This window comes from Balaenoptera borealis (assembly GCF_965194805.1).
Source record: "Balaenoptera borealis genome assembly, chromosome: 3".
NCBI classification, from domain to species: domain Eukaryota; kingdom Metazoa; phylum Chordata; class Mammalia; order Artiodactyla; family Balaenopteridae; genus Balaenoptera; species Balaenoptera borealis.
This window is the reverse complement of record NC_138866.1, coordinates 57,001,875-57,014,580: the sequence shown is the minus strand read 5'-3', so window position 1 is coordinate 57,014,580 and position 12,706 is coordinate 57,001,875. Positions and strand designations below refer to the sequence as shown.

The window sequence follows — 12,706 nt, the reverse complement described above, 5'->3', positions numbered from 1 at the left end:
GTTTAATTGCACTGTATATGAACATAAAATGCAAACTAAAGCAATAATTTATTAAAAATGGAATAACATTTTAAAATTTCTAAATACAGGAATACATAGTAGAAAAAATGTATATAATAAAAATAGAATAGAAATTTTGATACTAGGTTCCTCCTAATTCATTAAAGAGTCCCCTAAGGAAAGCATGGCAGTGTCAACTTGGAGAAAATTATGGAAAAATCAGTGGTACTGCCAAAGTACTATAAAGGAGAGGCAGATTTCTGCTTTTAAAGATGTTACTTCTAAACAGCAAGATCATGAAAAAAAAGAGGTAAAGTTCAAGCACTGAACCTTATGAATTATGAATCAAATAGAAGGACTGGATATTTATATATAGTATTTAAACTTTGCAATAAACTATGGCAAAGTTAATGTGACACTTTTGTATTGATATAGAATGGCATTATCTTACCATATCTAACCATATCAGTTAAATATGAGTGTTAAATAACTGACATGTGGTAAGATGGGTGATGGAGTAGGAAAAATACTGACTTTGGCACCTAATACAATTTAAATTTGGTCTCTACCACTTAGCTATAAATGCTGTGTGAATTTGCACAAAAGTATTCAACCACTCAGTATCTGCATGTGAAAAGTGGAACAGCATTCTTCCCTTGAAAAATTGCCATGAGGATTAAGTACATGTATGTTTATAAAGCACTTAATATAGGCTCCTGATTAATGGTAAGGATAATATTATTGACAATAAAAATCCCACAAAAACATTTTTGTCTTTCTTCTTAGTCCTTCATTCTGAAATTAATATTCATTAATAATATTGAACTTTCAGTCATCACACCCACCTACAAGGAAACAAGCTACACATCTTAAAAACAAGAGCCCTTGTACTTACACTCAAAGTGTTCTTTTCCCTTACTGTTGACAGTCACTCCAGAGTTAAGATTTTCTGTGCTCCATCAGTGCTCTTCCATTTTCTAGTTTTCTCCCACACCTGTTTTCTTCTCTACATGATGGGTCCTTGAGGAACTTTAAAGCTCACAGCATGTGCTCATCATCCTAGATGTTGGGGTACTTGAAGCACCATACAGAGTGTGTTAGAAATGGTAAATAGGTTTTATCTCACGGTGCCAACTTTGAATGATTGGTAGTGACTGCATATATTGCTCTGAGAATGAGAGAATGCTCTAAACCCTGCAGGAGGAAGGCAGCATTTGCCACAGAGTGAGCGGGAGGGGGAGTGTCGGACTTGCCAGGTCCTTGACATCCCCCCGGGGTACTGCCTGCCATGAAACCATGGTGAAAACAAGGAACTGGGAGGGACCTCACTGAGAGTGAAGAAGCAGAGGGAGAATGGGCTCTAAATCCCTAGAATATGGAAATCATGAGAGTCTTGTGGTGGAGAAATGAGGTGAAATGGTGTTAAGATGGGAATCTTTGGGGACTGATTTTATGCATCATTCCACCCTTTGGAGTTATCCTGCCACCGTGTTAAATTGCTAGTAGTCAGCCTTAACCATAGTATAATTTAATAGGCTAAGATGACATCTTCTTAGCCTTGAGTTTTTCAGGTCCTTAAGTTCTAGTTGCAAAATGAGATTATTTGCTTCCAGTTAAGAAAAATTCAGGCTAATGTCTTAGTGAAGATTATATTCAGAGGGAGTGATGTGGTGTTTTTTTTTCTCCCTTGCCTGTAACCTTAGGCTCCAAAATACATCATTTATTTATTATTTAAGTTGTTTAATCCAATATATGAAGTGGGAAGATGGTGTCTGAGAGGGATCGAGAAATATTTGGCACTGAGATGGGGACAGAAAACAAAAGGAAAGGGAATTGGACGTCATTACGGACAAATGTTAACAACACTTAATTTTTGGAGGGCATAATCCTTTCCTATTTATGTTCTTCTGGGTATAAAAAATATATTTTATAGGAGTATTTCATGTCCTATTTAATAATACAAGTGTGCCTTAGCATTGGTATGAAGATAATCTGAAGCTTTTAAGATATACCTTCCCAAATAACAGAACCAAACAAAGAAAGAAACAAAAAACAGTATAAAAAGAAATCAGTGGTTGCCAAATAGCATACCATTATTTGTATGTAAAAATCAGGTTATTAAACTAATAAATTATAGCATACATGAATTATCACCAGAACAGATCATATCTTTCCGTATTTTTCATTTATTTTTGATAGCTAATGTAGATACAGTTTTTAAGTTTTATTTATATTATTTTTCAAAACTACATATATAAAGTAATTGAAAAAGATAATTCAACTCATTGAATAGAAGATTTGTGTGCATACATTTTTAATTATGTCATTGCTTTACAATATCATCTTTATAGTGATAAGCTTAGAAGAGTGCCTGGAACATAGCAAGTTCTCAAAATATTTGTTGAATGTATGAGTGCTTTTTTCTCTTAATTTATTTTCTAACATTTAATTGCCTTATAGTGTTCTGAACAGAAATTGACATTAGCTCTAAAAGTAATAAAAACTCAGGATAGAGATGTGCATTTCTTGTTTTTGAATGTCAGTTCATTAATTCTAGAAATCATCATTATATTAGCTATTACTTGCGTTAAGAATATCTTTAGACTGTTAGTGGTGGTAATGGTTTTACAGCGGACAGAGGGAGGATGGGAGATCAATGTGATTCAAGAAGGAGATGGAGGATAACATTACTAAGATTAGCTACAGAAGAAAAGGAATAAATAGCATCTGTATTTTCAATTTAAATAAAAATTGGATTACAGCACAATTCTGTGCCTGCTTTGTCCCTGAAGCATTACTTTGGATGTCAGCAAACATCAGAGCCTTTTATATAGGAAGAAATGTTGGCCAGATTGGTAATTATGGAAGTGAAAAACATATCAGGAATATTAGATTAAAATTTTATTCTTATGTATTATAAACAGAGAATAAAATATCGAAGGGAAACCCCATCAGTTACACAGGTTTGGATCATTGAAACTTCTCACAAGACTCCTCTGGACCTACTCACATAACGCTTTATTCAAATATAGGGTACAATGGACCCAGGATGAAAGTGCAGGCACATAATTGGGGCTGACTAGTTTCCTGGTTCAGGTCTTCAGGGTGCTTGTTTTGTTGCACAGCATGATTTTTTCTTCAAAAATGAAGAATCACCAAGATGTAGATAAGGAATCTTGGTTTCAGATGAAAGTTTTCAATGTGGCCTTTGATAGACTACTGGCCTTGCAGCCAGGCCAGACTGTGTAGCCGGTTAAACCAGGCATAAACCATTGATCTATTGATATATACCCCTAAACGATATAGACACGCTAATCTTGGGTGCCAACTTGAGAGTATCGAACTTTAAACTGCACAGAAAAAAGCACTAACCAGCTCATCCTGGCCATACTTTGACCAAAGGTCAAGACTAGACTTCCAGAAGTCCCAGATATAAGCATAGTGATACCTCAAGCAAGCCATAAGATAACCTTAACATAACCATAACAGCAACCTTGCCGGAAATTCCCTGGGGGTCCAGTGGTTAAGCCTCCATGCTTTCACTGCTGAGGGCCTGGATTCAATCCCTGGTCAGGGAACTAAGATCCCACAAGCTGCGCAGTGTGGGCCCCCCCAAAAAAACCCCAGCAACCTTGCACAGTTAGATATGTGTGTACCTAACTCAGCCTAGGTAAGTTGAACAGCTCTGAATTTGACTGCCTTCATTGTGTTCAGCATTTGGGGAAGACAGACATATGAGCCATCTGTCTAGCCAAAGAGTTTACTGCTTTGTTAGGAAAAAATGACAAATACATGAAAATGTACAAGGTAATCAATTCCTGTTTTATTGTACTATTACCACTAGAGTAAGCAGAGAGGTATTCCTAGAAGTGATAGCACTTAAGGTAGACCTTGAGCAACTAAAAGCTTTTCAGTGATTATATATGAAAATGACCAGTATTCTAGGTACCTTTAAGTAATAAACTAGGGCCAGTGGCTCATCATTTGTACTGTAAATGAAGCCAGGTACTTAAGAATGTGAGAAATATCTGATGATAATAAATTCCACAACATTTACTTAGTCTATAGCATGTACTAGGTACTGGAACTAGAGTAAATGAGAACTAAACTCTGCTTCAAAAAGATCCCAAGGATAATGCAAAAGCCAGGAGGTACGGACCAGCATGTCAACAGGGGATTATGTGACGTCTTTTGGTGTATTTTTAGGTTAATGCAAGAGCAGAGGAGCAGCAAATGTTGAAAAGAATGTAAAGGCAGGTTAATAACGAATTGAACCCCTTGCTACACAGCTTTGAATGAAGATAAAAATTAGCATGAAAAAAATTTTTTTTCTTGGCCCATGTGTGTGGGTATGGGAATATAAGGAGGCAAACTCAAAATCCAGTGGCCAGGAAGCTTAAGTGGGATAGATGTTTAAAACCAAGTTTGCAGATTATAGTTGGCCTCCTGCAGTAAATAACTTTGCATTAATGCAACTCTATAAGGTAGGTAGTAGTTTTTTTTTTTTTAAAGAACTCCTTTATTTATTTATTTATTTTTGGCTGTGTTGGGTCTTCGTTTCTGTGCGAGGGCTTTCTCTAGTTGCGGCAAACGGGGGCCACTCTTCATCGCGGTGCGCAAGGCCTCTCACTATCGCGGCCTCTCTTGTTGCGGAGCACAGGCTCCAGACGCGCAGGCTCAGTAGTTGTGGCTCACGGGCCCAGCTGCTCCGCGGCATGTGGGATCTTCCCAGACCAGGGCTCGAACCCGTGTCCCCTGCATTGGCAGGCAGACTCTCAACCACTGCGCCACCAGGGAAGCCCGGTAGGTAGTATTAATTTTCCTAATCAAGGTGGGGAAAATAAATGACTCAGGAGTAGCATCCCATCATCACATTTTTCCAAGCAACAGAGCTGGGATGTGAACGAAAAAAGTTTGATTTTAGAGTTTATGCTTCTAACTGTTAAACTATCTTATGGCCTAGAATATGTCTCCAATATTTTTATTACAATATATAAATGACATAAGTATATTCATTAAAATATTAACAGTGGTTACCACTGGATGGTAGATTATGGTTTATATTTACATTTCCCTTAATATTTTTTATATTCTTATATTTTTCTAACAACATTTATTCTTTAAATCAAGTAAACCCAAGTAAAATATTTAAATATTACTCAAAAAAATGATGGTGACTAGATTTATAGGAAGTAGATGATAGATGGATGGATGGATAGATAGAGAGATAGAGATATTTATATACAGTTTCATTCATTGGATATATGACTATATATAAATAATACTATACACTCTTTATTTGGGTCTTTCCCAAGTAAGAGATAATGAATTAATGAATATGAGAGGGATGAAAAGCAAGAATATCAGAGAATTACTAATAATCTCTTTATTCATGATTTAAGGGAAACCAGGGGTACTAGTAAATAAAATTATGACCAACAAGTCTAGATAGCAGAATTAGTAAACTGAAATATAAACTAACATAAAATTCAACTGTCACACAGCCCTAGTATATTTCTCTTTAATAATAAAATTATATTTACAACGAAATTATTTTGCTTTTTTAAGGTTTCAATTCACTAAGATGATTGAGCTTTGTGACATCATTGCAGACCAAGCATACAAATGAAAAGACATTCTATTACAGTTTACTTCAATGGCTTCTATTACTCTAAAGATTTCAGAAAACCAAACCTAAGATATTGATCTTCATCAAATTTTGCCTTCCGATCTACAAGTGTGGGCATTACTTCCTCCTTGAGGTTCCCCAATATTTGTTAGGTTTCCTGGCCTACTAGGAAGACTTTCATAACTACCTGCAACCCTGGATACTTGTAAGCCATAGAACACATTCCAGTTTCTTGGGAAGAACTTTGTAGGCATTATTTCCATATTTGAAATAAAACCCTTGTTATTAATTGTGGGCTTATCATCCTTGGTAAAATCAAAATTATTCTCAAATATGACACACCAGAAATGACCTTGCTTGAACAGTTGATTTGTTCAATTATATCTTTATAAATTAGAACAGGTTTTTTATTGAACTTATGCATTATCTACATTGTCATTAAAAATAAAGACACATTAAAACTATTTTCCTAAATTTTGAGGTATCAGTGAGAACTAAATACTATTTTTGAAAGATTTATTTCAGTTTGCAAAAGCACAATATACTTTATTGGTGGTTAAAGTTGGATCATGAAGAAAGTAAGAACATTTCATATTATGCTCTTCAGGAAATAAAAACAATTGTTTCTAATTTCTTGTCTTTGAATTTATAATCACCTGTCTTTGAAGGCATAGTAGTAGGCCTTTCTCTAATCCTAAATTAAACTACTGCATCATTTTTCTTAAAGTGGAAAACGCTTACCATGGGCTTCATTTTATGGCCTCTCCATACCTCTTTATAACTCTCTAGCCTCATTTCATGCAATTTCCTTACAACAAGCACTAGATTAATAACCCTTTTTCAGTTGTTCTACAGCTCTAAGTACTTCCTGATACAGGGCTTTACACATGATCTCTTTTCTTGTAATACTCTTCCCTCTCTTCTCACTCATCTCTCTTCCACATTTTACGACTTGGCTATTACCGATTAACCATTTAGCTTAAATTTCACTTCCTCAGAAAGCTTCTTACTTTGATAATATAATCACTCCCAGCTTTATACTCCTAAAGCATTCTGCAAGTTTCTTTTATATTAATCATTTGCATAATTACATGTTTAATATTTGTCAGTTCAACTATGCTCTATACCTCATGAAGATAGAGATTAGTTCTGTGAACCTAGACTCATTTTGTTACATTCCCTTTAAGATAATGCAAAAACAAAATCCACAAATACATTTTTGAAGAGAACTGTATTAATTAATTTTAATATTAACAAAAAGGCCACTGAGATCATGACTATTCACATCCATGAAGAGGTCATAACTTCCTCCTGATTTATTCTTAAAATGTATTTCATGAAAATGTTATAGTTTTCTTCATGTAAAATTCATGATTACCAATTTCAGACAAATTGTCAATACAGCCTGCTGATTTATGTTTATCTGACTAACACTCTCTCTGGTTCTCTAGCACAATCATTTCAAACATCTTTCATTCTCTGTAAACTTCAGAAGAGCAAAACCACTACCAAATTTGCCCCCAATTCTGTAGATATTCTCTCCTTTACAGAAAAAAAAAAAAAAAATAGAAAGTATCAGAAGAGAATTCCCTCAACTTTTCACTTTTAGGAATAAAAATCTGCCTACATCTGCCTAGATTTTTCTCATTCCCCACTTTGAGATAGAGGAGACACACTTACCCCTTCCTGAGGCCAGTGCTTCTACCAATAATTTGATTCTTCCTTCTGCCTCTTGTGCATCAAACTTCTTTTCAACAGAATTTCTTTAACACATGGCATATAAGTTGTTAAATATCTTCCATTTATTTAAAAAAATGTTTTATTCCTAACAGTCACAAAAAAGCACCCAATAGTCACTTCCATTTCTATGAAGTATAAAAACAAGCAAAATTAATCTATGCTTTTAGAATTTAGGAGTCGTCAGTTAGGTGCCTAAGATGTCAGTAATGTTTTGTCTCTTTATCTAGGTCCTGACTATGCCTCTAGTTTTACAAGATGAATATTCATCAAGATATACACTTGTGAGTTGTGCACTTTCCTGGGTGAATATCATACTTAATAACAATTAAAAGAAAAAAAATGTCCTTCATTCTTCATGTCCCACAAGTTATCGTGCCCTTTCATAGCCCAGATTCTTGAAAGAGTCCTATTAATTTCTTTAATCTGCACTAAACTAAAATTTGGCTTCTGTTCCTATCATATTACTAAAACTGCAATCCTGGGAGAAATTATATAATAAACTTACTTCCGTTCTCCTATCCCTCGATGTCCCATCAACATTTGGCATTGCCGAGCACCCCGTCCTTCTTCAAGCTATTTCCTCCATCAGCTTGCATGGCTGTTCCTCTGCTGTGTCTCTGGTTGCTCCTTTTTCATTTTCTTTTCAGATTATAAGGCTTTAAATATTAAAATCCTCTGAGTAAAGGTCTTAGCTTTCTAACCTCATTCTATACATTTATTTTAGGCAGTCTGCTCTACCTCTAAGATTTTGATTGTTATCCAGTTATCATTATTTCAAGAATAATTTTTTTCTGGCCCAGAATGCTTCACTGAGTTTCAGACCCATTTTGCTAGATGTTTGCTTTATATTTCCACTTGACTATTTCAAAGGCATTTCCAACTCATATCCAATATTGAATTCATTCACCATCCTCTCCTCTTTGCCAAATGTTGTCTTTACTTCTCTTATACCATCAAACCACACCAAATGAGGTCCTCTTCCATTGTGTTCTATTTCAGTGAATTATCTCTTAGTATCATCCCAGAATCCATCACATTGCTCCCCATCCATTTTTATAAATTAGAAATTGGGAGGTCAACCTTGACACCTTTCTTCCTCACCCTCACACCTAGTACACCACAAAATTCTGTAATTTTTACCTAAAAACTGTTTCTCCAGTACAAGTGTTTTTCACCATCTCATGTTGTCATGATATCTCAAATAGACAATTGTAATACTTTTCTAAGTGACCTTATTTCATTCTCTGCAAACTCCTCCAATCCATTTTCTGTATTGTAGAGTGATCGTTTTCAAAGGCAATTGTGATTATAATATTCTCTGCTCAGACTCCTTCACTTGATTGCCATTTCATTTAGGTTAAACTCCAAATCCTTCAACACTACCTGCCTCACTAGTCTTCTTTTAATTCCTCTTTCCTCACAAGGGAACTTTTCACATATTGTTTCTTTAACTTCATTAACTATATTTAGAAATCACTTCCTCAGGGAATCTTTTCTTGACCTCTAGACTAAGTCCACTTGCCCTGTTATGCTCACTCGTAAGATGTGCTGGCACATATCACACTTATAATTTTACATTTATTTGTGTGTGTTTTAAATTACCTTTTCCAGTGGTAAATAACAACCAATTTTTGTAGAATACTTTATTTTCTGTTCTACAGAAAATTGAAATGGCATTGAAATTGTTAGCCTTTTAGAGGTTATAAAAGTATGTAAAGTATGCAAAAATAAACGCCAGTCATCTTAATAAGAGGTTGAGTGTTACCAACATTTTTCCAGTTCCATAATGACCATTTGCTTATTAATTTTCTTTTTACATTTTTCTGAATTAATCCAATAATTACTGTCTTCCTAAAGGAAAAAAAAATAATTAGTAATTTCAAATACATCCTCATTTATTTTTAAAATTCCCTTTAAGTGATTTTATTCCCTTGCGCATTTAAAATATTGTATATTTGTGTGTATGTTTAGTTTTACCTCAATTAGATTAGGGCTCAAAAGGCATTATTTTCTTATTGTTTTCCTAAATAATTATTTCTTGAATTTTCTGATTCTATACTTTTTTGTAATAATTTCTTAAAATTCTCCTCTAACATTTATAAAATCCTCTTTCATAAATTATTTTCTTTGGTTCTAAAATTGTATTTAGTTAAATGCTTACTTCATCTATATTTTATTTATTATTATTCATGAAACTGTTTAGAGCTTTAGATTTATCACTAATGATATCTCTGAGTATATAAATTTGCCTTTGAGAAATGTCTCAATTATATTTATCTTATAAATATTTTGTAAGTAGAAATTTTATTGCTTTTTAAATCAAAGAGTTATATATTATTGTTATTATTATTAACTTCCAAATATTTAGTTTATGTTTTTCATTATTTGTATCTGTCTCTTTTGAATTGAATTGGAGTGTGTGGCCCACACATTTTTGTTTTGCTTTTGTGTTGATTTGGGAAAATGTTTCTTTTGGACCTATATTGTGATCAATGTAGATATATAACGATATCCATAAACTTTAATTTCTAATTTAGTTTAAATAAATATGATCCTTAAAAATCAAAGCTAAAGAATTTTCAGATTAAAAATGTTTTTTTCTCATGTTTCTTATCAGCTTTGTCTTTTATTTTAATACCATTACTTGATATATAGAATATTATGAAAGGTTTTATCTTTATGGTACTTTATATTTGTAACCTTCTATATCAGTATTTGATAAAGGAAGCAGAACTACTATGAGTACTTTAGGATAAGGAATGTATTATAGGAGATAAAATCCTGAAAAGGCACTTGGAGAGTCAGAGAACAGTCACTGACTAGCACTTCTGCAGTCCTGGCACAGCTGGATAAATCTGAGTGGCAGGGAGGCTGGGAAGCTGGGCACTTCTATCTGCCGGAGGGGAACCATAAGGGAAGGTGGTGGAGACGTCTGTGGAAGTCTGTCGATGCTTCTTCTGGTGTGGGCTTGCTGGCAGCAGTGTCAGCAGTTGGCAAGAGGAGTTGGACCTGGAGTGACAGCAGCAGAGACAAGCTGGACCCACCCTCACCTCTGCCATGTCTCTCCCTCCTCTCACCACAGTGACCTTCAGGCAGTAATAGCTGTCATTTCATTTCTTCTCTCCACGTCTCACACAAATTTCCCTTTAGACAACCTCTACCATTTATCCATGCCAGGAATTCTGGAAAAAGTAGCTTCAGTTTATAGATTTGCACATTTGAAAATCGCCATTGAAAACTTGGCATTTGTATTTCACTTTCTTAATCATATATTCTTTCTGAGTAAAGTGATAGAAAAACCATCCAACTATCCCACATAAACTGAGAACATACTAACCTTCTTCCTCAAAAAGGATACAAGTCGCTTTATCTAACTTTGAATAATGTACATTCCTTTTCTAGCTGTGTCACAATCACCCTTTGATAGCTTATAACTTAAAAATTGAGAAATACATTAATTATTCTTAGCACATTTTATGAATAGGGGAAAGAGTAAAGGAAACAATTGTGTGTATGTATATGTACTTATCTACATGCATATACACACATACTATACATATATATATACAGAATATAAATGCATTATGTATGCAATATGCATGTGTGTGCATGTACACAAATATGTGTGTATACATGTGTATACATGTGTTTATGTATTTATTTATTTATTTATTTATCAACTTGGACCATACAACTAGTTACAGAAAAATGACTATATCCTTATGAGTATTTCTTCCTTCAATTGAATACACACACATACAAATATTATATATATTCATATTTTTTTTCCATTTTATGTAATATAACTACCACAGTCCTTTTCTTCTGTAACTAGTCCATATTGTCCAAGGTGGCATTTGCACTACCCTACATACTACATTTTCCCCTTGCCCTTGTCTTAGTCAGCCCAGGCTGCCATAATAAAATACCATAGTCTGGGTAGCTTACATAACAGGCATTTATTTCACACAGTTATGGAGGCTGCATAGTTTAAGATCTAGGTGCTGGGCAATTTGGCTCCTGGTGAGAGCCCTCTTCCTGGCTTGCAGATTACCACCTCCTTGTTGTGTCCTCACAATATAGAGATAGAGAGAAAGTGCAATTTCTGTCTCTTCCTCCTTTTATAAAGCCACCAATCCCATCATGAGGGCCCCACTCTCATGACCTCATTCTACTCTAATTTCTTCCCACAGGCCCCATCTCCAAATACCAGCACACTGGAGGTTAGGACTTCAACATATGAATTCTAGGGGACACAGTTAAGTCCGTAGCAGCCCTCATCAAGCACCTCAGCCAGTAAGGGATTCCAGTCTGCTTAGGTGACCCAGACTTTTATAATTGAACAAAGTTTGTTCCTGAATGTTCTGTGATATTGCTAGTCTTGTCCATATTGGATTGTTCCAGTTTTCTATTGACTCATCACAGCACATGAAAGCATTAAGAGGTTCCCAGTAGCATTCCCTCCATTCCAGACATACTCTTTTTCACTTCCACTCTATAGTACCCATCCCACTTCCCTTAATGATCAGTATCATCAGTCTGTTCTGTGCATGATGATTCACTGGCATGAGAAGCCCAAAGTGACCAGGTGGCATTTTCATTTTCCAGTTTAATGGAACCACTGTTGTGACCCTGGGGAGAAATAGTCCTCCCTTCAGAACTAAGACTCAAATTATCAGAACTCAGAGTTGTAGGGATGAGCAAAATTCTCACTAGAGGATCACTAACAGCAATAACAAAAAGAGCTTCTCACATTTGTACAGCATGGCTACTGAACTTGTTAATCCTGGATATGGGAGAAATGGTACCATATATAGGTCACTTTTTCATAGCATATCTCATATCCTGGAAGACATTGCCCAGTCCCAATATATTACCACACAGGAAGCACCATTACTGTGGGTCTTTAAATCATCATCCCATTTTTTTTTACCATGTCAGCTGTTTAAGGGTGATGGCAGATATTGTAATATCAGGAAATTCCAAGAGTGTGAGCCCATTGCCAAACCTTTTTTCCTGTAAAGTGAAATATTGGTTTTAAAAGAAACATGGTAGACAGGGAAGGCAAGTCTCTATCCAGAGTAAATATCTGTTCCTGTGAGAAAAACATGCCGCCTCTTTTGTTTTAGAAGTGGTCCAGTATAATCAAGCTGTCACCAGGTAGCTGGCTGTCCCCTCTCAGGGAATCAAGCCAAAAGCAGGGGTTTATCATTGATCTTTGATAGTGTGCTAATAGTTTGATCATTCAGTAGTGTCTCTAGCCAGACAGTCCTTGGTAAGTGGAAGTTCACTTTGATAAACTTATACATGACAGCATTATAGATGCTGTGACAACTT

General features: G+C 35.1%; 1 protein-coding gene across 4 annotated transcripts in view; it reads left to right on the top strand.

Moving 5' to 3' along the window:
• The window catches only part of LRFN5 (leucine rich repeat and fibronectin type III domain containing 5), a 274,926-nt gene that overhangs the window by 168,922 nt on the left and 93,298 nt on the right, over positions 1-12,706 (top strand). The window lies entirely within an intron of this gene.